The 23,451-nt window shown below is 36.5% G+C and overlaps 1 pseudogene; it reads left to right on the top strand.

The window, feature by feature from the left end:
• Nucleotides 1–21,314: 21,314 nt before the first annotated feature.
• On the top strand, nt 21,315–21,886 carry LOC103739112 (annotated as a pseudogene).
• The last annotated feature ends 1,565 nt before the right edge of the window (nt 21,887–23,451 follow it).

Below are 23,451 nucleotides of genomic sequence, written 5' to 3'. Positions count from 1 at the left end.
ATTTGATTCTAATTATATACATATATTATATATGTGTGTGTGTATATATATACATATATATGATAGATACAATATATATTTATGAAATACAGTACATGAAATTGTGTAAGGTGAGGTAAAGATAGGGGAGAACTAAATATTATTAAATGTACTATATGAATTTGAAATAATTCAGTTAAAGAAACTAAAATAAAAAGAATTATATTTTTGAAAAGAAAAAATATTCTATTTGGTCACATTTATACTACATTTTACATATCACATACTCCAGAAAATGAATACTAGTCTATGAAGATTTCAAAATTCCAAACCAAGGGCCAAGCCATATATATTTCCATTTACTATCAATATTATATTCCACAAGCATGTGCCATAATCTGACTGCATTTAAATCAAAAGTAGGAAATGCTTATCAAATTTCTGAGCTTTGGATTTCTTCTGTGTTTTGTTTATGGTTATATCATTTCTAAGAATTTATCCCAAGTGGTTAAATTTGTATTCTAGTGGTAATTATGCCAAAAATACTCCTGACTTAGGTGAAATTTTCAGATGTATACCTATAAGCAAAATATATAATTGATTTAGCATTATTGAATTTAAACTGAGAATCCCATACTTAAAAGTTATGTGATTTTATGCAGGTTAGTATTAGGAAGTACTGACATTAAGTTAGAGTTATTTCCTTTCCATTTTTAAAATTTATTTTTATTTTATATGCATGAGTATTTTGCCTACATGTGTATAAGTGCATGCTTTGTATGCAATGCTCAGGGAGGCCAGAATGGAGAATCCAGGTCCTCTCGAACTGGAGTTATGAATGGTTGTTAGTTGCCGTGTAGGTGCTGGAAACTGAACCCATGCGCTCTGGAAGAGCAGTCAGTGTTCTTAACTGCTGAGCCATTTCTCCAGCCCCAGGGTTATTTTCTTAATGATGTATATTTTATGTAATTTGTGAACAGAAACAAGTCTTGAAAGATATTACATACAGCATTTAGATTTTCTCTTCCTCATTTGAAGTATTCTGTTGTGAAATGAATACTTTAAAAGTTATTGAATATATGAGAGTTTCTTGCAAGGAATTTTGATTATATTCTGACCACCTCTCCCATTTCCACCTTCTCCCTCCTTTCTGTATACTCCATTCCCAACTTCATGTCATCTTTTATTTTTTTAAATACCTTTCAAGTTTAGTCTGTGTTTCACAAATGCTTTTGGGTGTGGGTTCATCCATTGCAGTCTGGTCAACCTACCAGGTGTCACAATCCTAAAGAAAACTGGCTCTTCCTCTCTCAGCAGCTATCAGTTACCAATAGATCCTCAATGACAACTGAATCTTCTTGCCCACCAAACCCATCTCGTCTGGGTTTTTCTCTGGCTTGAAATTGCAGAGGTCTTCCACATGCTACCACAAATATTGTGGTATCCTGTGTGTAATTACATTTTGGTATCTAGACAGAAAGCTTTCCTTGACTTTATCAGCCACTTCTGATTCTTACAATCTTTCTTCCCTCTCTTCCTCAATGAACCCCAAACCTTGGAAGGAGAAGATTTGATACAGATGTCCTGTTTAGGTCTGACCACTCTGCAGTCTCCTTGGGTACCTGTGTTAATCACCATCTGCTGCAAGAAGAAACTTGTCTTGTATGAGCTGAGAGATGTATTAGTCAATGGGTTTGGGGTGCGCAGGGATCCAGGGTGCCAGCTGCTAGCGTGGCGCCGGTCCCCTGCGCGCACGTGGAGGGCAGCGGGTCCCGAGCGCGTCTGCGCTGCGTTGCTGGTGGACCTCTGCTTCTCCGCTGCTTCTCCGCTGTGGGTCTCTGCTACTGAGGCTGGCTCAGTCGAGTTTTGCCCCAATTTCACCCGTGCACTCTCTCTCTAAGTTCGGAGCCCGTCAGCTGCCAGGTCACGAGGAGAGGTGCGAGTCGGCTAAAGCTGGAGTTCCGTGAGTCGATGATGGAAGGATAGCGCCCCCCGGGAAGACTGAATCGTAGGCAATAGGACACAGGACTCAGCTTAGTCCATGTTACAGCTCTTTATTCAGTGACTCAGCTTGGCTCCAATCTTGGTGATCCAGCTCCAATTATTGAGGAAAAACCAGGACACTTTATACCATGGGGGTGGTAGTAAAAACCTTAGCTGATAGGTACTTTTAGGATGCCCCATTTACATGTGGCGGTAAGCTCCTGCCAGGCTGCCAGACTGCCTGAAAAATCACACAGGAAATCCTGGCATTTCCAGAGCCAGAGGCCATGTTTCTGTGGTGGCTACTTCAAAAGACGAGTCAGGAAGATGCCAGGGAAGCATCCTGCTGAAAAAGGAGTCTCTGCATTTGAATCCGAGCCCATGGGCTTTCTGGACATGGAGAAACTGCTACTTTACACAGCAGGAGTCCCCAACAAATGGGTATAAGAATAAGTCAGTTGGAGTTGATTTAATAGTATGATTTTTAGCAGAATAATAGTAGTAGGTACTCCCCTACAGCTGGAAACCTGTCTAGTCACAGATTATTTGTCCTGATAACAGTGCCAGGTATTGCCTCCAACTTGTTAAGTGGACCTTAAATCCATTTAGAAGATAGTTATTCGCATAACATTCACATCAAATTATGGAAGTAACCAGGAGCAATGGCATTCTCGTTAGCCTTCAATTGCTGTGTTAAAACACTCTGACCAACACCAACTTGGGGAGGAAAGGGTTTATTTTTTCTTACATCTCTTGGGTTACAGTTCACCCCTGAGCAAACTCTGGGAAGGAACTTGGAGGCAGGAGCTGAAGCACAGACTATTGAGAAACATTGCTTACTAACTTGCTCCTCTGACACCTGCTCAACCTTATTTCTTATACAGCACAATAACCTGCTCAGGAATGGCACTGCCCATAGTGACTGGATCCTCTCTCCTCCCACATCATTAAAAAAATAATGCCTCACAGACATGACCACAGGCCAGTCCAATGGAAGAAATTCCCAAGTTGAGGCCCCTTCTACTCAGGTGTGTCAAATTGACAACTAAAGCTATCCAGCACAATTTGACCCTTGTCAACTTGACACAAAAATACATCACTACGAAACCACAAACTTTCCATTTCCTGTTGCAAAGGTATGTTGTTAACAATATCACAATATAAGACAGTACAACCTTAAAAGTCCTACAGTCCTTAAAATAATCCAAACACTTAAAAGTTCATAGTCTCTTAATAGTCTCTTAACTGTGAGCACCTGTAAAATCCAAAACAAGTACTGTCTTATTTCAAAGGGAAAAATTGGGCAAACCTAAGCAAAACCCAAGTCCAGTAAAGTAGTTCAATGCAGGACATCTAGGATTCACTCATGATCTTCTGGGCTTCCAAGGGTTTTGGCAGCTCCACTCCTCTGACTCTGTCATCCAGAGCACACACAGCTTATCTCACAGGCCCAGGCCAGCTCCATTCCACATCTGCTGCTGCCCTTGGTGGTTGTCCCATGGTCCTGGCATCTCCAAAAAGCTGGGGTCTCCACTGAAACTGAGGCTGAATCTTCACCAACTGCCTCTTCTGGCCTCTTAGGGTACAAAGCCTCAGAGTCTCTCCATGACCCCTTCAGATCAGGGTCTTCACTAAAAATGAGGCTGCACTTTTGTAATGGCCTCTCTTGGTCTCAGGATGCCAAGCCTCACCTGCTCTCTGTGACCTTTTCATGCTTCCAACACCAGAATCATGAAGGAGAATCTTCCACATTATCAAGTCCTGTCCCAGCCATCCAGGCTATTGACACTTAATTGTGCCTGTAACCATGTCCTTAAGAGGCCATTCCATTGCTATATCAAGCCAGCTTCTTCAGGATGGTGGGGAACCTGGTAAGATCAGTGTATTCCATGACCATGGGTCCACTGTTGCACTTCTTTGGCTGTGAAGTGAGTTCTCTTGTCAGAAGCAATGCTGTGTGGGATACCATGATATTGGATAAGGCATTCTGTAGTCCCTGAATTGTGGTTTTGGCAGAAGCATTACAAGCAGGAAAGGCAAATCCATAGTCAGAAAGTATGTCTATTTCTGTAACGACAAAGCTTCTAGCTTGAAGTGGAGGTTCAGGCCCCTTCTGGACCATAACTTCTTTGTGCTGATCCTGAGGAAATACTTTCCAGAATATTTTGCCACAGTGATTCTGGTCTCTTGTTACTTACAGCCAATTTTTCAGCCTCAGCTAAGTGGCATCAATTGCCCCAGTAAAAAAAATATTAAATTTTTTTTAAAAAGTTTCACTTCAGTGGCTCTGGTCTCTTCATAATCACAGCTGATTTACCAGCCCCAGCTGAGCAGAACTCACATATTCTCAATCCAAGATATTATACAAACATCCCTGATAGTCTTTGCTTCCCTTTGAATATTCACAAGCAAGGTCTCCATTGTCAACAGTTCTTTCAATATAACTGTTCCAAGTGCCACAACAACAAACTCTAAGCACTCAATGGCTTTTCTAGTCCAAAGTTCCAAATACTTCCACAATCCTCCACAAAACACCAAGGTCAGGAGTGCCACAGCAGTATCCCACTCTTAGTACCAATTTCTATTCTAGCTTGCCTTCTATTGCTGTGAGAAACCACTCTACCAATACCAACTTGGGTAGGAAAAGTTTATTTTATCTTCCATCTCCTTGGTCACTGTTCATCCATGAAGGAGCCCAAGGTAGGAACTTATGGAAGGAATTTTGAAGTAGGAGTTGATGCACAGACCATGGAGGAACTCTGCTTACTGACTTGCTCCCCTGGTCCATGCTCAGCCTATTTTTTATACAACACAGAAAAAACTGTCCAGGTGTGATACAACCGACAGTGAGCTAGGCCCTCCCACATCATCCAAAAATCAAGAAAATGCCCCACAGATATGGCTTCAGACAAGTCCAATGTAGGACATTCCCCAGTTGAGGCTCCTATCCAGGTGTGTCAAGGTGACAACTAAAGCTGTCCAGCATATTTATAGGACTTCCCTTGAAAACAGATTTAAAAGAGAGAGTCCATTCCTGGTATTGAGCTTTTCTTCTAGCCTGTGGTGTCTAAAAGAGTCACTGAACCCCCTTATATGATCACTACATTTAACCTCTTTGTATATTGTATATGTACATATTTTAAGAAGTTTCATTGGTATATTTTTGTATGTCTTATTTAAAAGACCTTTATTGTTAGTTATCCTCCCATCTTACTTATAAAATATAAAGTAACCTGTGCTGGAGAGAAGGTTCCAAGGTTAAGAACCTCTTGCAGAAGACCCAGGTTCGAATCCCAGCACCCGCATGGCAGCTGACAACTGTCTGCAACTCCAGTTCCAGAGGATCTGACAGCCTTTTCTGTCCACCACGGGCATTTCACGACACAAGTGTACTTACCTACATGCAGGCAATACACTCATACACATAAAATAACAAATAAATTATTAAGAAAAATAAAATAACCTAAACAGTCATCAGGAAGTAGCAAACATGCATCCATGGGTTTCACATATATTATTTCAGTTAAACTAAAAAAAATAACTCATAACTACGTATCTTTTTAACCTCTTAGAATGCTTTATGAATCTTAGCTTTATAGCTAATTCTGGTTTATAAATTTGAGTTTATTTATTTGTTCTGGCAGCAAAGCCAATATTAAATGTCAAACTACTTAATGCCTTAAATATTCTAGGTACACATATTTAAACATGTCTAAGAAGACAACCCTCCTTTATAAGACAGTTTTATCATTATTATTATTTTATTTATTTTTATTTATATATTTAGTGTATTGCCTGCATGTATGTAAGTACATACATGTCATGCAATGCCCAAAGAGTTCAGAAGAGGGTATTAGATTCCCCTGGAACTGAAGTACAGACCACTGTCAGCTGCCATTTAAGTGCTGGGAATTCCCAGGTCCTCTGTAAGAGCAGCCAGTGTTCTTAACTGCTGAGCCATATCTACAGTCCCTATAAAACAGTCTTATAATACAAAATAGAGATTACCTAGAGAGTTAAGTGAAAATGAAGAACTGAACATATATGGAATTAAGGGCTCAAATAGCCTAAGAATGAAACTCTGTGTAAGTTAATTTACACATTTGGCAAAATGAGAGTAAAAGGTCAACCTGAAATTTCAACTTTTCTGTAAAATAAAGTTGGGTGAATTCCAGGAGAGCATTCTAATGATGTACAATCTCTCCTCAGTGTTGTCATTTTTCTTTTTAAATACAGCACCTGCTAAGCAAAGATTTACAGGAGAACTGTGAAAGGGAACTTGTACTGCCACATATCAACAGGAGTTGCAGTGTCTTAAATCCTTGCTTTAATGATATTGAAGCACTTTTAATACCATTTTAAATGTGCCTAATTTAATCTCCCATTAATTTAGAAGAACATAAAGCCCAATAGTTTTATTATCATACTCAATTTTGCCCTCTCTGGAGCTTTGCTTTAATTTGTGTCATGATTCTTTTAGGCAGACCAAAATAGTCTCATCATTCTGCACCTCAGTGAGCCCAAGCATTACCCTGCCACTCACTGAGATAGGGGCAGCTTATCTCTTCTTATTTTTAGTACACTCTGTCTTCTTTTCCTGTATTGTACACAAAGATCTTCCCAAGGAAAATAAGGAAATGCAATGCTTCAGTGTTCTGCTGCTACATCTGTAGATGAGTTGTGACTGATCTGTGACTTATTTGACATGACAGGAGTTGGATTAGGGAAGAAAACTGATAGAGAAAGGGGCACGGCTTCAGAACCCCAATGGCTTCTCTCTGTTGCAGTTGGAAAAATTAAATCCCTTTGATTTATAGATTAAATTGAAGTATATTTTCCTTGCTAATCAATCAATGATTTATATGAAACCTTGGCCAATTTTAGCAGTACAGAGTGCTCTCAGTAATCTACTGATATTAATATCTCTGATTTCATTCTTTATTGTCAGCCCATGATTTACATCATAATAGATATTCTTGTTCAATCAGTTATATCCCTCCTAGAAAGGTAGCTTGAAATGTTGACTATACTTATATTCAATATCAGAAATATCTAGGGGTTTGATAAGATATATATGTAAAGATAAGGACAATATTCATATTCTTTGCAGTTGCTGTGCTGTATATGATGACCTATTTAAGAAGCTTACATATATGTTTTCATTGTAATCAGATGTCATTTTACATTCTATATGAGAGGAAAAAAAGTCACACAGAAACTTTTGAGTCTTATAATCCACAGGTGATCGTCCTTTTAGTGAGATCAATCTCTCCTGTGTATATTTCACCCATGGTCATACAAGGGCATGCCATTAGCAGTTAAGACATAGACATTGCTACCTTATTCCATGTAGCACATAATGTCCAGTCTTCTGGAATAGTTTACACAGACACTACCACAATCATAAATCTGTTGATAAAATATAATGAAATTATTAGGTGATAATACCTTGTAAGTAATGATTATGATGATTATTTTATATACTTGGGGCCATCTCTCTAATTAACACATAAGCAAATGTATTAATCTGCAGAAGTAGCCAGATCATAGGCTTAGTTAAGAGAAAAAAATATTTCAAAATGAGCAACAATCAAAACCCCATAAATGATTACTATTTTTGCTTTTACTTTTTTGATATTTTAAAAAATTAAACAATTTTTTTGTGTATTTCATACAATATACCTTGATCATGTTTAGACTCCCTTTCCACCCCTATTTGTACCGCTTCCATAGCTTTCCGACCAACAGGTCAGATGCTTAGATGTCATGCTTTTTCCATATATGTTAAGGCTTATTGAGTCAAGTTTGTGTCAGCAAATGTCCCTCAGTGTAAGTACATCCACTGGAGCTTGGTCAAACTATTTGGGTCACACACTGGAACAAAACCAATTCTCCCTCAGCCAGCAGTAATCAGTTGCCAATAGTTCCTCAGCTGGGGATTCTTAGTCATTTTCCTAGTTCTCTGCTGCATTTTTTTTTGTTGTTGTTATTTTGTTTTGTTTTGTTTTGTTTTCTTTTGGGCTTGCATGGTCAATGTATATGCTTTTACCATTGCTGTAAGTTCATATGAGCAACTTCCTAGCTGCCTGGAAAAGTCTGTTTCCTTGTGCTCATCCACCACCCCTAACTACAGTCTTTCTTTCCCCTCTTCCACAATAGTCATTGATCCCTTCGTGGGAGAGGTTTAATATAGAGGTCCTATCTAGGAACACACAATCTGAAGTCTCTTAATTCTCTACATTTTGATCAGTTATGACACTCTGTGTTAATCACCATGTATTGCATGAGGAAGTTTCGCTGCTGAGAGTTGAGAGATGCACTGAAGAAACCTTGTTCCACTATATTCCTTAAATATAGGATATGAAGGTTGAATGGTAAATGTGTCCCAGAGGGCTGGACATATCACAGACACTTGCTCTCTGCAATTGACCAGTTGTGGAACTTTGTAATAGCCACCATCATTGCAAAAAGAAGCTTCTTTGATGAGTGGTGAACCGTATATGTTTCTGTAAATATAAGGATATATATTTAGCATACCATAAAACAATTTTGCCTAGAGATGTGACTGGGGTATGTTTTTCATTAGGATCTATGACCTCTCCAACCATGTGAATTTGCCTATGTTTACAATACCACATGTTAGTTCCCTCCCACTGAGTGAGCCTTAAGTCCAATTTAATAGCTATCAATTACCCCCAAGATAAATGTACTACTATTGCTCTGATAGAAATGTTTTGCTGTGCTGGTCATTTTTTGTTTATTAGGTTTTACAGCTGTATTGGATCATTGATTTTATTTTATTTAGCAGCTTGAATAGTTTTCCCTGATATTATGAGAGCTAGTCTTCAGGGAAGAGGCTTCCAGGTCAGTTCCAGCTGATCGTGCCAAGTTCTGTGTCCAAAGTATGTCCTGTGTTCAGCAATAGTCTTACCTTCAAATTTTTTTCTTTTACTTTGTCCATTTGAAATATTTTAAGATTTACACAGTACATTTTAGAATATAATGAGAATTTAAAATAAGCTTAATGTTTATATATATATATGAAATTAATAGTTAGCTGTAAAATGACCTGTATTTTATGAAGTAAAAATAATAAACATATAAGATTATATATAAAGAAGTCAGTGTAATCATGAAGACTGATCCTATGTTCTTGGTGACCTAAAAAGATGAAAGGCGGCATCTGACAGACTGTGGATCAAACAGATATTTCAAATCTTAGCTTCTGGTTTTGCTGGTGAATTCCTATATTCTTCTTAATTACAGAACATTTAAATGTGGTTCAATTAAAAATCACTGATACAAAATATAAATATGTGTACTTATCATCAGAGTATATCATGAGCCAAAAAGAATAATTTGCCTAATTATTTGCATAAAATAAAATGCATAAAAGTAGTATTTGACACTAAAGTATAACCCATTAGCTAGCAAGGACACTTTGAGCAAGACATTTAATATTTCTGACCCAAATTCATTTCATCTAAAATATATGAGTTAATCATAGCTGTTATATCTCCAGAGAGTGGTGAGGATTAAATTAAGTAATTGTTCTGCTTCTCTGTTAGAGGAAATATGGTTACTCCATATTTTCTTTTTAAAGAAATTTTATTAGTCAGGGTTCTCCAAAGGAACATAATCGGTAAAGGAATATATATGTATAGAGATTTATCAGCTTAGCTCACAGGGTAGAGTTCAAGTTGTCCAAAAATGGCTGCACCACACTGGAGAGGCTGAGAATCTGTAGTCGCTCACCACGAGGCTGGATGTCTCAGTAGTCCTAATCTAGCACTGAAGGCCTGATGAATTCCAAAATATCAGCTAGTCTTCAGTTTACAGCAGCAGCAAGACAAACTCACCAGCGAGAGAGAAGACAAGCAGCAGGAAGCCCGGTGTTCTCCTCTGAGGGCCTTTTATAGGTGCTGCCTGCGATCAGAAGGTAGCACCCACATTTAGGGTGTGTCTTCCAGCTTCAGATGATCCAATTAAGAAGATCTCTCTCATTTCAGTTAAACCCAGATCCAGTCAAATTGACAGCCAGGATTAGCCATCACAAAATTTAAATCACTCACTTGAGAGATTATATGGCAAGACTCTCAAAGCAGAAACAGTTTGTTTAGTATTGTTTTTGTATTACTGTGAATTGTTAATATATTACAATCTCTACACAAATGCATATTATAAAGAACAGTGTAAGATTATTTCTTAAATTTTTATATTTCCATGTATATTTTTAAATATATTTACCCACACTGCCTATCCTTTTCTCTTCACAGTCCTCACCTACTAGTCCTCTTTGTTGCCCAGTTTCACTTCAATTTCATGTCACATAGGCATGCATGGTTTCATGTGTCTATATAAAAATCCAAGACCCACAAATGAGAGACAACATCCAGTGTCTAGCTTTATGAGAGACTGGCCTAACTATCCTTATAAGATTATCTCTAGATGCATCCATTTCCCTGAAAATGGCACAGCTTCCTTCTTCTCTATAACAATATTTTATTATTAGGTCAAGTATAATTAGTCTAACGCTAGGTCTACAAACTTAAAATAAATGATTTATTCTTTGTTTGTACATCTTTTAAATATGTATTTTCTCCTATTCCATGACTGGTAAGCTCAGGTAAATTGAATCCAAAAATATCTACTTTTCCTGAGAAGCTATTCACATTTGGAAAAGTCCTACATCTCAATTAAAACAACTTCATCATACATATATACTTTTATTTTGCAAGTAAGGTCAAAGAAAAACTTCAATTCAGAGTGTATGTTTATACTTATGCCTTATTTTACTAGGCAATCTGCTTGTACTTCAATAAAAGTTTGATGATTTTAGAGATTTGAACATATAAATTTGTGTCCAGGGTTATTGTCATGTCAGAAAAAATGAGTGTTTAGATATTTTGGCCTGAGATATGCTTCTGTTCCCCCCCATAACAAAATATTGCTTTTGTTATATTGAAAATTTGTGGGTTTTTCTATATGGATTTACCAATTATTTAACACATTCTTCAATTATATCTTGGAAATAATTTTTTGAAAACCAAATACATCTCATATAACCAATAAAAAAGAAATTGAACTTGATCTTATTTTTCTGTTGCTGTGATAAAATGCTGTGACCAAGAGAACTTGTAAATGGAAAAGTTTATTTATTTAAAGGTTTCAAAGGGGCAAGAGTCTATCATGACATGGAGGCATGGCAGCAGATACGGCTAGAGTAGGAGCAGAAGCTTAAAGCTCACCTCTTCAACAAGGTATAGGAAGCAGAGAGTGATTGGAAATCTGGTAAGGCTTAAGAACTCTCTAAGCACACCTCCAGCACGGGCACAGCTTCTAAGACCTCCCAAAACAGAGAAACCACCTAGAAACAAAATATTCAAATACTTGGAGCCTATGGGGGACATTCTCATTCAATCCATTACAAACATCAAGAGTTAAGAATAATTCCCAGATTTCTGGAATTAGCTTGATATTTGGGGAGCCAGTAAAATAAATTTGTACACTCATTAGAATAAAGATATCAGTTGTGGGAGACATGAGGGGAAGGAAAAAGAGTGGATAATGGGTAGTGAACCTGAGCATAGTAACACTTGATGCACATGGGTAAAGTCATAATGAAATCTGTTTCTAAATAAAGAAAAAGGATAATTGATTTATGGTGGCAGAAACCTGTCACAATTCTCAGGAGACAGAGGCAAGAGAATCTCTACAAGTCAGAGACCAGCCATGTCTACATAGGTGGGGGCAGGCATTCCATGGTTTCATACTAAGACTATGTGATAGAAGGACCTAGTTATAGAAAAATAGAGGTCCTCTTGCTCAACTGTCATCAACCATCCACCTCCGGAACCTCCAGGGAAGCTGTTTGCTGAAGCAGCTTTTTCCCTGAAGATAGCTGCTGCTGGGTTAACGGATCTTCAGAGGAAGGAGCCACTGAGTTCACAGAACCTTTGAGCACCACTCAGTCCCCTGTAGGCTACCTTCACCTCCCCTATCTCTCAAGCATAGATAATCACAGACTCATTCCCCCCTGAGGTTGCAATTACCTCCATACTGGCAGGAAGGTTGCTTCCCCTTGCATTGAATAAACAGTTCCATTCTGTTGAACATTTGGCTTTAGTGGGTTTTTTTTTTTTTTTTTTTTTTTTTTTTTCATTTCCCCTTCTCCATTTTTTTTTCTTGTGGTAGTTATGTTTGGATACACACACTAATAGTTTAGTGGGGGGATGGGGGTGGTGAGGAGGACCAAGGGGGAGGGGTTTAGGAATTAGTGGGTTTTTTTTTTTTTTTTTGTCTTTGTTTCCAGTTCCCCATCTCCAATTTCTTATACTGTGTCTCAAAAACATCTAAGATACGAAGGAAAAGGACATGTAATTTTACTATAACCAGCAGAACAACACTTTGAACTAGTGTCAATGACTTGCGTACAAGGTGTGATCTTGAATTGCCCCGGACTATCTGATTCAGGAGAAGAAATCTTGGGCTATATGCACTATGCAGCCATTATTTTATCATATATAAAATCTAATACGTTTTAAAAATCTGATAATTAATGGTATATATTTATTTTTAACATTTTCTACGGGAACCCATTGACTGATATTCAAGTTTGTTTGCAAAAAAGACTTAACAAGTCTGGATCCCCATATTATACTACAGCTTTAGAGAGAAAATCTGACTGCCAAACACATAATAACTAAAAATGATAAAAACATGTTGCCCACAGTGCTCAAGCTTCTTTGTTTTTTCCAGTTGTTTTATGGGGAAATGTTGCATACAGTTTTCAAACTATGTGAAATTATTATTGATATTCTCACTATTTATCAGATGATATAATTATGGCACATAGATTTTGTCTTTTAGCTACTATTACCCATATGTCAGTAACTGGAATTTGAACTCATTACTTTCTCTTAACGCCTTAGATTAAGATATCAATGTCCTGGATTTTAGCTAAGATGCTGTCTTCTTGCTTCTGCTTCTCCTGTGCTGGATGTTATATTCCATATGTGGCATGTGGAAAATGATAATTAGCATTTCTTGTTATTAGAACTCTAAAATATCAGTGACTGAGATGATTCCTTAATGATCTGTTAATGTCTTTAAGAAGAAGTTTTGATTTCAGTCAGAATAATTTAGAGTAAATTACCATGGTGCTGATAATGTGATAGAATTATTCACAAGAAAATGATGTTGATGGGAAATTATCATTCATTCATGCATACATTTATTCAAAAAAACTTTATTGATCATTTGATATATAAAATGTTTAAGAAAGTATTCAGTATTTAGCAGTTGAGGCCAAACATTTTAATGTAAGACAATTGATATACACACATAGGTTAACACAGAGTGAGGGAAGAAATTAGTGCCAAAGAAATGAGAAGAGCTGGAGGATGCCACATATCATTAGTAAGGCATTCATTATCTATATTCAATCATCAACTCTTTTTCTTTTATAGGCATAACAATGTACTTAGTATTTTTTGTAGTTGGATGAGGTACTAAGATTGACTTCATTTTACTGAATATAATCAGAAGTGGTGCTCATAACATCTTTGTTAAAACATTGAAGATATATGAATTTTCCCAATGTCTTGCCACCATGAGAAGGAGATCATCCCACACCTCTCATCCCCTCCAAGGCTCAGGGACTTTTGTGAAAGAGGTTGGTGGAAAGGATCTAAGAGCTGGAGGAAGGGGGTGGGGCTGTTAACTGGAAGTGTCCTCTGACTACTATGCCAGCAAGCTATAGTCACACCTCCCATGCTTGTCAAGAAGTTGATGGGGAAGTCAGTTTCCCCTCCCACCCAATCAGTTGACCTTAGCCTCATATGGGGGAGGGGCTAAGAATATACAACTGAGAATGCCATGAGGCACCTCTTTTGCCATTTTGTGCCACTGTCTGGATGTTATAAGATCTAAATTTGAGTGTGGACTTTCCAGCACAGTCGTAAATGGGAGGAGGTACCCACTATTTTGTGAATAAGCTCCACCCTATGCTCTGTTAGCAAGGCCAATAAACTCATTAGGATTTTAAAAAATAGAAAGAAATAAAGAAAAAGAAAAAGAAAAAAGGAAAAAGAACAGAGTTAATGGAAACTTTCATTATTCTACCAAAGTTGACCCTGTTGGCAAATCCTTTGGTCTTTCATTTCTTATTCCTATCCCCCTCTTAAGCTTCATTGTATTTATATTTTTATGTAACCTGTTCCAATTTATTTCTGGAAAAATGTGTTAAAAATGCCTATCTTTGGAATAATAAAAGAAACAACAAAATAAAAAAGAAAGGAAGGAAATATATTTCCCATGATATTTATTCATTGAACATGGTGGCAAAAACTCAGGATTGAATGATCAAGCTTGCAAGAAAGAGGGAGGCTTGACAGCTTCTAAACAACAATTGCCCATGAGGTTGAGCAAAGCTTTGTGGGCGCACCATAAGGATATATTGCCTATTGCAAGGCACTGAATTTTAGGGGTTATGTTTTTTACTGATCTTAAATTGATCTAACCATACAAGTATAAATAATGACCACTGTCTTTGGAAAATTATACCTGACAAAAATATTATAAAAATGCTACAAAGCCATGTGTAAGAATCTTGATCTTCATTTTGTAATAATGATGTGTACTTATCTGGACAAATTTTGAATTCTCAAGTTATCACTTCTAAAATTACTAAATTTTATTAGTTGTGATATTTTTTATTTAAAATAATTTATAACTGTGTAAATATAATCTTTGAAATTTAACAATGTTATGTGTATGAAAACCATTTTTGAAAGAATAGACAAATTATTTTTGCCTCAAGGTATTAAGAGGTATAAAAAGAGAATAAAATGGTTCCTATGACACGCTTAGAAAAAGGAGTTAAATAAACAAAAACATTTCTTACGACATATAACACTTTCTGATTTCTAACGAGAGAATGTATGTTTGGAAGGATAATTTTTTGGTTAAAGCTATAAAATATTTCTCTTTAGTCAGATCAAATACTTTGACATTTGCTATTCATATTATTTGGTAAAGCTTACATTTGCTTTTTAAATATGTATATAGGAGCTTATAATGTTCTTTTAATCAAGATTTCTTAATTTTTTTAAAATTTACTCTATTAAGATGAGTAGAATTGGGGCTGGAGAAATGGCTCTGCAGTTAACGACACTTGCTATTCTTCCAGAGGACTCAGGTTTATTCCCAGAGCTCCCACATGGTGGCTAATAATTGTCCACAATTCCAGTTGCTGGGGATCTGACACACTCTTCTGACCTCCTTGGGCATTGCATGCATGTGGTGCACTTACATACAGGCAAAATACTCATATACATAAAAATAAAAGTAAAAAATTTAAAAAATGTAAAAGATGAATAGAGTTTATTCAAGCTTGTTACCTTCTGATGGGACATTTTACATTACATTATGTTGTCATCACAATATTTTATATGTTTCAGTTTCACAAAATTATGTTCAATGACTTCTGTTAACTATTTCATAAATATGAATATATCAAATGTCAAATAAAATATATTTCTCAAAATGAATTAGTCACATTCTTTTCTCCTCCTGGAAAGACAGAATACATATTTTCCTAGTTAAAGAAAAGCTTCAATAATCTCTTTTCTCTTTTATTTATCAAAAAAGGAGAGAAAAAATAACTAAATGCAATTACCATGAAAACTCAAAATTGTGTAAATGTGGGGTTTGATAGTACTAGTGAGGTAAAGATGACAGAGCCTGGGAAATAAAACTAACTAAAGAATGGAGATTTTCTGTGTCTGCTGGCAGTGAGCACCATAAACCCCATCCCATTCGTTCTTCTCCATAGAATATCTCTGAGTCATATTTGTAAAGAAACAAATGTAATGAGATTTTTCAGAAGCTTTCTGTATTATAAGATGTAAATGGAGTGTTACACATTTCTATATGCAGCCTTGAAGCAATTTTGCTCCTTCCCATATTCAGTGTGTTTAGCTAAGAATTTTTCTGTCAAATCTACAAATGAGTCCCTGCTATTAGTAATATTTTTTTCAAAGGCACAAAATGACAGGATATATTTTGTTTATTATCAAAAGCTATCAATAAATAATATTTTCAATTCACTTGATTTTTATTTTTCATTTGATCATATTGAACAATTAGCAAGATCTATTTCACTGTGTTCTTTAGACTCTTGTTCTTTACATCGAAGAGCATGACCAGTATAAAAGATGATCCTGCTGCTTCACTTTTCACTGATAAATACATCTGTCTAATTCATCTGAAGTGACCAGTTGAATGTGGTAGAAATGGTGGTTGTTGGTTGTGTGTGATGGATGTGGGGCTTCTTCCCTACAATTGAACCATTTATCTTTTTGCTTTCAGAAATGTAGACAGAAAAGGGAAGTACTACCTCCACACACTTTGTATCTGAAAGAAGGAGTACAAGCTTAAAGAAGAGAGCAACTATGTATACTTCTCCTGATCTACTTTCAGGAATCTGACTGACCAGCCTCTCAGAAAACTAGCTTAATAACAGAATAACTGTTATCCATATGAGTCCAACTGGTAGGTACTGTTTAGACAGCAAAATAACTAAGTAACATAGTGTCTAAGATCAGTGTCTCCTTTGATTAAGAAAATGTACAGAAATCCTTAGATATTAGATAAGTTTAAATTAATAGTATCTTGTGACACTGGGTTTAATCTCAGCTACTCAGGAGAGTAAAGCATGGGAACTGAACATTCAAGGCCTGCTTAGACTGCAGAGTGAATAAGTAAGCCTGGTGAATTCAGACTCTGTCCCTTCCAAACTATGCCCACAAAACCCAACTTTTCAATAAGACTGGATGTTGATGTAGCTTATCTGTAGCATGCATGTCGTATGTGAATAAGATCCTTGTATACTAAGAAAAAAGGAAGGAAGGGAAAATGAAAGGGTGGGAGGGAGGGATGAAGGGAGGGAGTGAGACAGGGAGGAATGAATACATGTAGTTTACCTGTTCCCACTAAATTACATAGATATTTTCAGCATGATAATCAGAAGGGCAAACCTAACACAATATATTATTTAAATAGATAAATATCAGAAGTGGAAGCCAAAAGCTTGTGCATTCACAATGTCTAAAGATTCTTTTTAAAGCATCAGATTTGCTAGCTCTGTCAGTGAAATTTACTATCTTTCTTACAAGAACTGTAGGGATAGTTAAGAAAAGCATATGTAAAAATAGATGCTTCACTTAAAGTAAGCTATTGAATTTTATTAGCATTTTCTTAGTATTATTTATTTCAGCTTCTGCATTTGAGGATTATAAACGATGAAATGTGTTATGCCATCAGGAATAGATTTAATTTTTCCTTCCTTCCTTCCTTCCTTCCTTCCTTCCTTCCTTCCTTCCTTCCTTCCTTCCTCCCTTCTTCCTTCCCTTTTATTTGTAGCAGAACCTGGCCTTTAGCTCCCCATTTATTTGCGTATAGCCTTGAATTCCGAATATGCCGGAATTTCCAAAGAAAATACGGAGAAATTTTAACTGCTAATATTACACAGCTTGGTATATTCTGATTTTTTATTTACGTATTGTTGGACAATGCTATGAATGACATGAACATCAGTGACAAGCAGAGAACTGATGAAAATGGGAGAAAAGGTTGTGGGAGTTAATCTATAATTTTTGTGTCCTTTACAAATAAGCCTGGGTAGCATGTATGATACTCAGGAATAATTCAAGGATATCCTATGCTTCTTGGCCAGAAAAGTCAGTGCAATTTAGCATGTTTTCAAAGCACATCCTGGTTATTTTCTGTCTTTATGTCTTTTCCTCCTTCCTTTGTGAGTCTGATAAACCTTCAATGAGGACTGGCTAATTGTTATTGTTACACACATTTCCCATCATGTCCTCACAGCATGGTACTTGGAATGAGGCACAGGTTTTCTCCAACTACAAGATCCTTGACATTGTACCTGACACTGAAAAATTAAAAACAAGAGGCTCTCCAAGGTTCTGAGAAAGATACATTTAACACTTTCAAAGTCTGTTCAGAGAACATGGCCAGAAGTTGGTAAAACATAGTAAATGGGATTTGAATAGTCTGCTTAGAAATATTTAACCTTAAAGAGAATGAATCTTGCTTAACACTCTATCATTCAATCTTTTTTCTCTGTAATACTTAGAAAAGTATCAATTTCCAAAGGATGAGAAGCAGGAACAAATAAAATTAAACATTAATGGATACACTTTTAGGATTTGTTGCATTAAGAAAACATTAAAATTTTGGGGAACAGGTGTTACATATTTGAAGAGTACTGTTAGCTGATTGTTTTAAAATTCATCACACAGAGATTAAGTGTCGGTGAAGTGCCCAACTCTAAGTGACACATCTACAATGGAACTTCTACACCTAAGACTTATGCAACATAGTGGAGCGAGTAGAGAGAATACTAATGTATCTCTCAACTCTCATCAACAAACCTCCCTCATGCAACAGAGGGCAATGAACACAAAAGGCAACAAACAGCCAAAGTATAGAGAATAGGAGTGTTGTAGAGTATGGGTCCTTGGACAGGGCTCCTATGTTCATCCATCCAGGGGTCAGAACGATTGTAAGAATCCAGGGAGGAGGTGCATGACCTTATGGAAATAATCGTATAGGCTCCTGGGACCTTGCTTTTGTGAACTTACAGCAATAATGACAGCATGCACAATACCCATGCAAACTCAAACAGACAAAAGCCAGCATAAAACTCTGGAACTGGACAGCAGGCCCTAATCTTAGCTGAAGAATTATTGGGAAGCTAATTACTTCTCGGTGAGGGAGAGCCAATATTCTTTAGTGGAATGACTCTGGATAGGCTCATTAGACCCCAGTGGAAAAAGTTGCACTGAGGAACATCTTGGGATACTAACTTGACTCAATATGCCTTAACATAAATGACAGAATGCATGAGATCCAGTGGTGGAGGATGGCAAGTGGGAAGGAGGTATAAAGATTATTAAAATGTTTGGATGAAATACACAAAATTTCTATAAAAAATAAACAAAATTTATCAAATTCAAATCAGTTAAAAATAAATTTGAAAAATATTAGAACAGACTATTCTCTTCATTTTGATGAAAAAAAAATTCATAAATTGTTTTACTATTTTTCCTTCTTGAAGCAAAATCTTTTTTTTTTCTACCAGGGACTAAATATATTTCTCATTGCCTAGAATAAAGCATTTCTGGAAGGTCAAGAGATTTCCAGCGAGTATGAAAAGTTCATCTTAGGATCTAGATTAATGTGTATTCTGTAACACTGTTGATTTCTTTAGTTTGTAATAAATAAATATTATAATATTTCATTTTAAAGGACATCTCCACTAATATGGTGTCCAAAAGAGATGAATTTTTCCTTAATTAATGCACATTATTTTATCTGATATCCTGAACTTTCTCTCAGCTTACAGAATTAAATGAAACTTCAAATGAGAATAAAAAACAAATTAACCCAAAGGAAGTATTGTCTTCTCTGGTATATAGACAATGAGTTAAAGAAGAAAACATATTTAATCTATCTAAATACACCCCTGCTGGAGTTTGTAACTTATTGGAAACAGAATTACATGTATGCTTACATGCACATATATTTTAAGTTTTCTAAAATTTATTTTAAGTCCAATTCATTTTAATGAATATTTCAGCAAATGGGAATTAGGGAATTTCTTTGAAAGATGTGTACAATTTCAATAGAAGTTTCAATTAGTAGCATCTTTTCCTGTCCAAAAACCTCAGAGAAAAACAGTATTGTAACCTTCATCTGTCAGGATATCTTAGTGGGCTTTAGTTTTCAGAGCAGAGGAATGAATGACATCACCTGAATTCTAGGTAGAAATGCAGATAAGGGAATACAATGACAGAAATGTAAACATTCATGGGTAATTTTTTACTTTAGAATCTCACCAGAAAAAAAGGCTAAACCAATGGTAAGATCCTATTACTGAAGACTAAACCACAGTTTCATCATAGGACATGGAGTCAAATCAAGCTGATAATGACAGCAAATCGCTCCCTGTCTGCTAGCTTTCACAGTACCAAAGACGCTATTCAGCCTGCTGGGGGAGAAACATCATCAACATTTTTATCTAGTTGTGAATCCTATGAGCTACAATAATGGCCACCCTAACAAGATGTACCAATTGGTACAACAGTTATATGAATGATATGGTGATAATCAACAGCTTTCTGATCGTATTTAAGGCTTACTCTACATGAGGGAACTTCTATCTGATAGTATGAACCTGGTCAACAGCCCATGGCTGGGAAGGTCACAGGCACTAGAGAAGAACCTATTACTATTATTTTTCTAATAATTGATTAAATTGCTAAATGTATGTATAGTATCAAATTACCTTCTAAATATTTGTTTTTATACCTATAGATTAGTGCAGTATTCAGCCCTCATTAGGGAAGCTTCTTTTTGTAGTGGATGGTAGTTAATATAGAGACTCACAACTGCTCCAGGCACAGAGAAGTAGTGACTATAGGATCCTCACCCTTAATATTATGGAAGGGTTTTAGTGAGATTTATAAGCCAGAGGTTAAGAAGTAACACTATGAAACAGTAAGTTTGGAGCATGGCATGTCCGCTGCTCTCATGAATTCATTACAGTTGTGGCTCCCTGCATAAGACTGTGCCCATCAACCTTTCATCATGGGAGGATGAAGGACTCATGAGGTTCAACACCTCCCTGAGGTACAATTGACAGATGATGGGGGCTAGGGTGTCACTTTCTTCAGTGGTGTAACTGCCAGTTATTTGCCCATGCTACAGTAAATAACCTTCTATGCTTGCAGATGTAGGTACTCCTAATTCAACTCAGAGGGTCATACATAAAAAAAAAAAGACATGAAAGTGGGACAGAGACTTGTTGATAAGAGGAAGGATTTCAGTGGCAGAGGGGCAAGGCAGGTGAGACAGAATTACAGAGGTTAGAAGGACTAAAATTCATCATGTGCATGCATGAAACTGCCAAAGAATAAAAAACATGTTTAAAAAGTTAAACTTTTGCAAAAAAAATGTTTGAAGCCTATGATTCCTTGATCAAAGTCCATGTATCAGTAGAAGCTTTTTTAAATAAATAAGAAAGAATGACACAGTCAGATAAAATATTTTCAAAATGAAAGCCAAGAACTATAAATTTTCCGTAGCTCAGTCAACTGATATTTTATGAGCACGAATGTACTTGGCATATGCATTGCCATTCGGAATACAGTCAGACTTCCTGGCTCACAAGAAAAGTTTTGTGTCATTACCAGCCATATCATCACAAATTTAACAGCTTAAAACAGAATGACCTAGCAACTGGAACAGTAACAGTAGCAACCACCAGAATGGCAAAGGTAACAACTATCAAAGAAATCCTAGCCAGAAGGGAAGAAAAAACTGGTCAGAGGCCATCTGATTCTAAAGAAATGAAGCTCTATGCCTGGATTCCTCTGATAAAGAAGATGGATGCATCCTTATCCACACTTGCAAATTGAAAGAAGCTTTTACTGTCTACAAATTGCATTGAAAAAATTGCCAGCCTGAATGGCTTTAAAAAGTTGAGGATACTGTCTTTAGAAGAAACAACATAAATAATGTAAACAGACTGAAAGCATTAGGAGACATGTTAGAAAAACTGTGACTCTCATATAATTTCATTGAGAAGTTGAAAGGGATCCATGTAAGGAAGAAACTGGAGATTCTCTACATGTCTAATTACTTGGTAAAAGACTGGGCTGAATTCACAAAGCTGGCAGAACTTCTGTGACTGGAAGAGCTGGTGTTGGTAGGCAATCCCTTTGAAGAGAAGCATGCTGCAGTGCACAACTGGAATGATGAAACAACCAAGAGTGTGCCCAAGCTGAGAAAGCTGGACAGTACTCCAGTAATTAAAGAAGATGAGGAAAATGACAGCTAAGGCTATATTTTCAAAGTTTTGTTAATTTTTTTAAATGTCACAAGAAAAACAGGTAAGTTTTGTATAATTATCTACTTTAAAGATTCTGTGGGGGCAAAGGGTTCTTAAGATAAAATGTGTCTCTCACTTCCATCTTTTTAAAACCTATTCAGTTTCTTCCACTCAAACCAGTACAAGCAATTCTAGTCCAGTCCCACTGTGGGAAAGTACAAATTTCCCATTTTTTTCCTTTAGTTCCAATTATATACTACATGGCCCTGTCTACTGACATTTATAGACCAGTCATTTTTACTAGCAAAGGGTCAGATGTTCTCTTTTGCTTAGTATTTGTTTAGGCCAAGTCTTTTAAAAGGATATACTCTCAAATCTGTAGAAGGTCTAGGTCCTTACAACACAGAAGCTCAAATGTATCACACCTTTGGTTCAGAAGGCTGGGTGGTGGTGAGAAGCATTCCTCTTAAAGCATACCTGTCACCCTAGAGCCAAGAGCCCCAAGTCTAATTGTATATACTAATGGAAAAGAAATAATGAGTATCTTGGAAGCTTCCTAGCTCATGTTATATTTAATTGTTTTTCCAAAAATGTGCACACTGTCAAATCTTGTACCTGATGGCCACTGAGGTTATCATGTACAATCAGTCACACTGTGATCCCTATCAGTGACTAGCACAATGAATGAAATTTTTCCTTTGATGGTATTTTGTTATTCTTTTGAACCTGGCTTATGCAAGTAATTTTTTGGTTTATAATTACTTATATATTTAAAGCAGTAGTCAGTAACTCCAGCCTAAATATCTACCATTGAGATTTGTAAAAATGTTGTCTAATGATTTAGTCCAATAACCTTTGCTTTATGACAATAAAGGTACAGACTTAAAGACTGAAAAAAATGAATTTATTTTTTAAATTTTCATTTGTTACTTTTATTTTTATGTGTGAGTGTATTGCCTACATGTATGTAAGCATATCATTGTAGTGCAATGACAGAGTAGATCAGAAGAAGGTATCGGATCCTCCAGAACTGGAATTACAGATGATTGTTAGCTGCCATGTGGGTGCTGAGAATTGAACCTGGGTTCTCTGAAAGAGCAGCTAGTGCTGCTAACTGCTGAGCCATCTCTCCAGCCCCAAATTTATTATCTTAGAGTTTCTGTAGGTCAAGAATCCTAGTCCTTGGTCTGAGGTTTACACTGACCAAGGGTGCCTAGAGATAAGTGTCTTGTTGCTAATAAGGCCTCAATCAAGATTACTATTTATTAAACAGAAAATATTTTCTCCTTGGTCCTTTAATGATATTCTCATGTTCCTCTACTGATCAAACCTGCTTAGGAAGCAATGAAGGCCATTAGACATGGGTTCCTTTAAGTCCTGCTTTCCATATAGAATACAAGCCTCAATCTTCCTTTGAGTTCTTTTTCCCACATTTTCCTTCCAAATCATCCTTCCTTGCCTTCTACTCACTTATTCAGGGGGGAGAGAAAAAGGGAAGCAGAAACAGCCAGTACATATCTTGTGCTTTTTCTTTATTTTAATTTCATTAGTCCATGATGTCATTCCATAGGCTG

Source organism: Nannospalax galili, unplaced genomic scaffold (assembly GCF_000622305.1).
Source record: "Nannospalax galili isolate Female #2095 unplaced genomic scaffold, S.galili_v1.0 scaffold918, whole genome shotgun sequence".
NCBI classification, from domain to species: domain Eukaryota; kingdom Metazoa; phylum Chordata; class Mammalia; order Rodentia; family Spalacidae; genus Nannospalax; species Nannospalax galili.
Note: the sequence above shows the minus strand (reverse complement) of the source record. Positions and strands in the feature narration are given on the sequence as shown.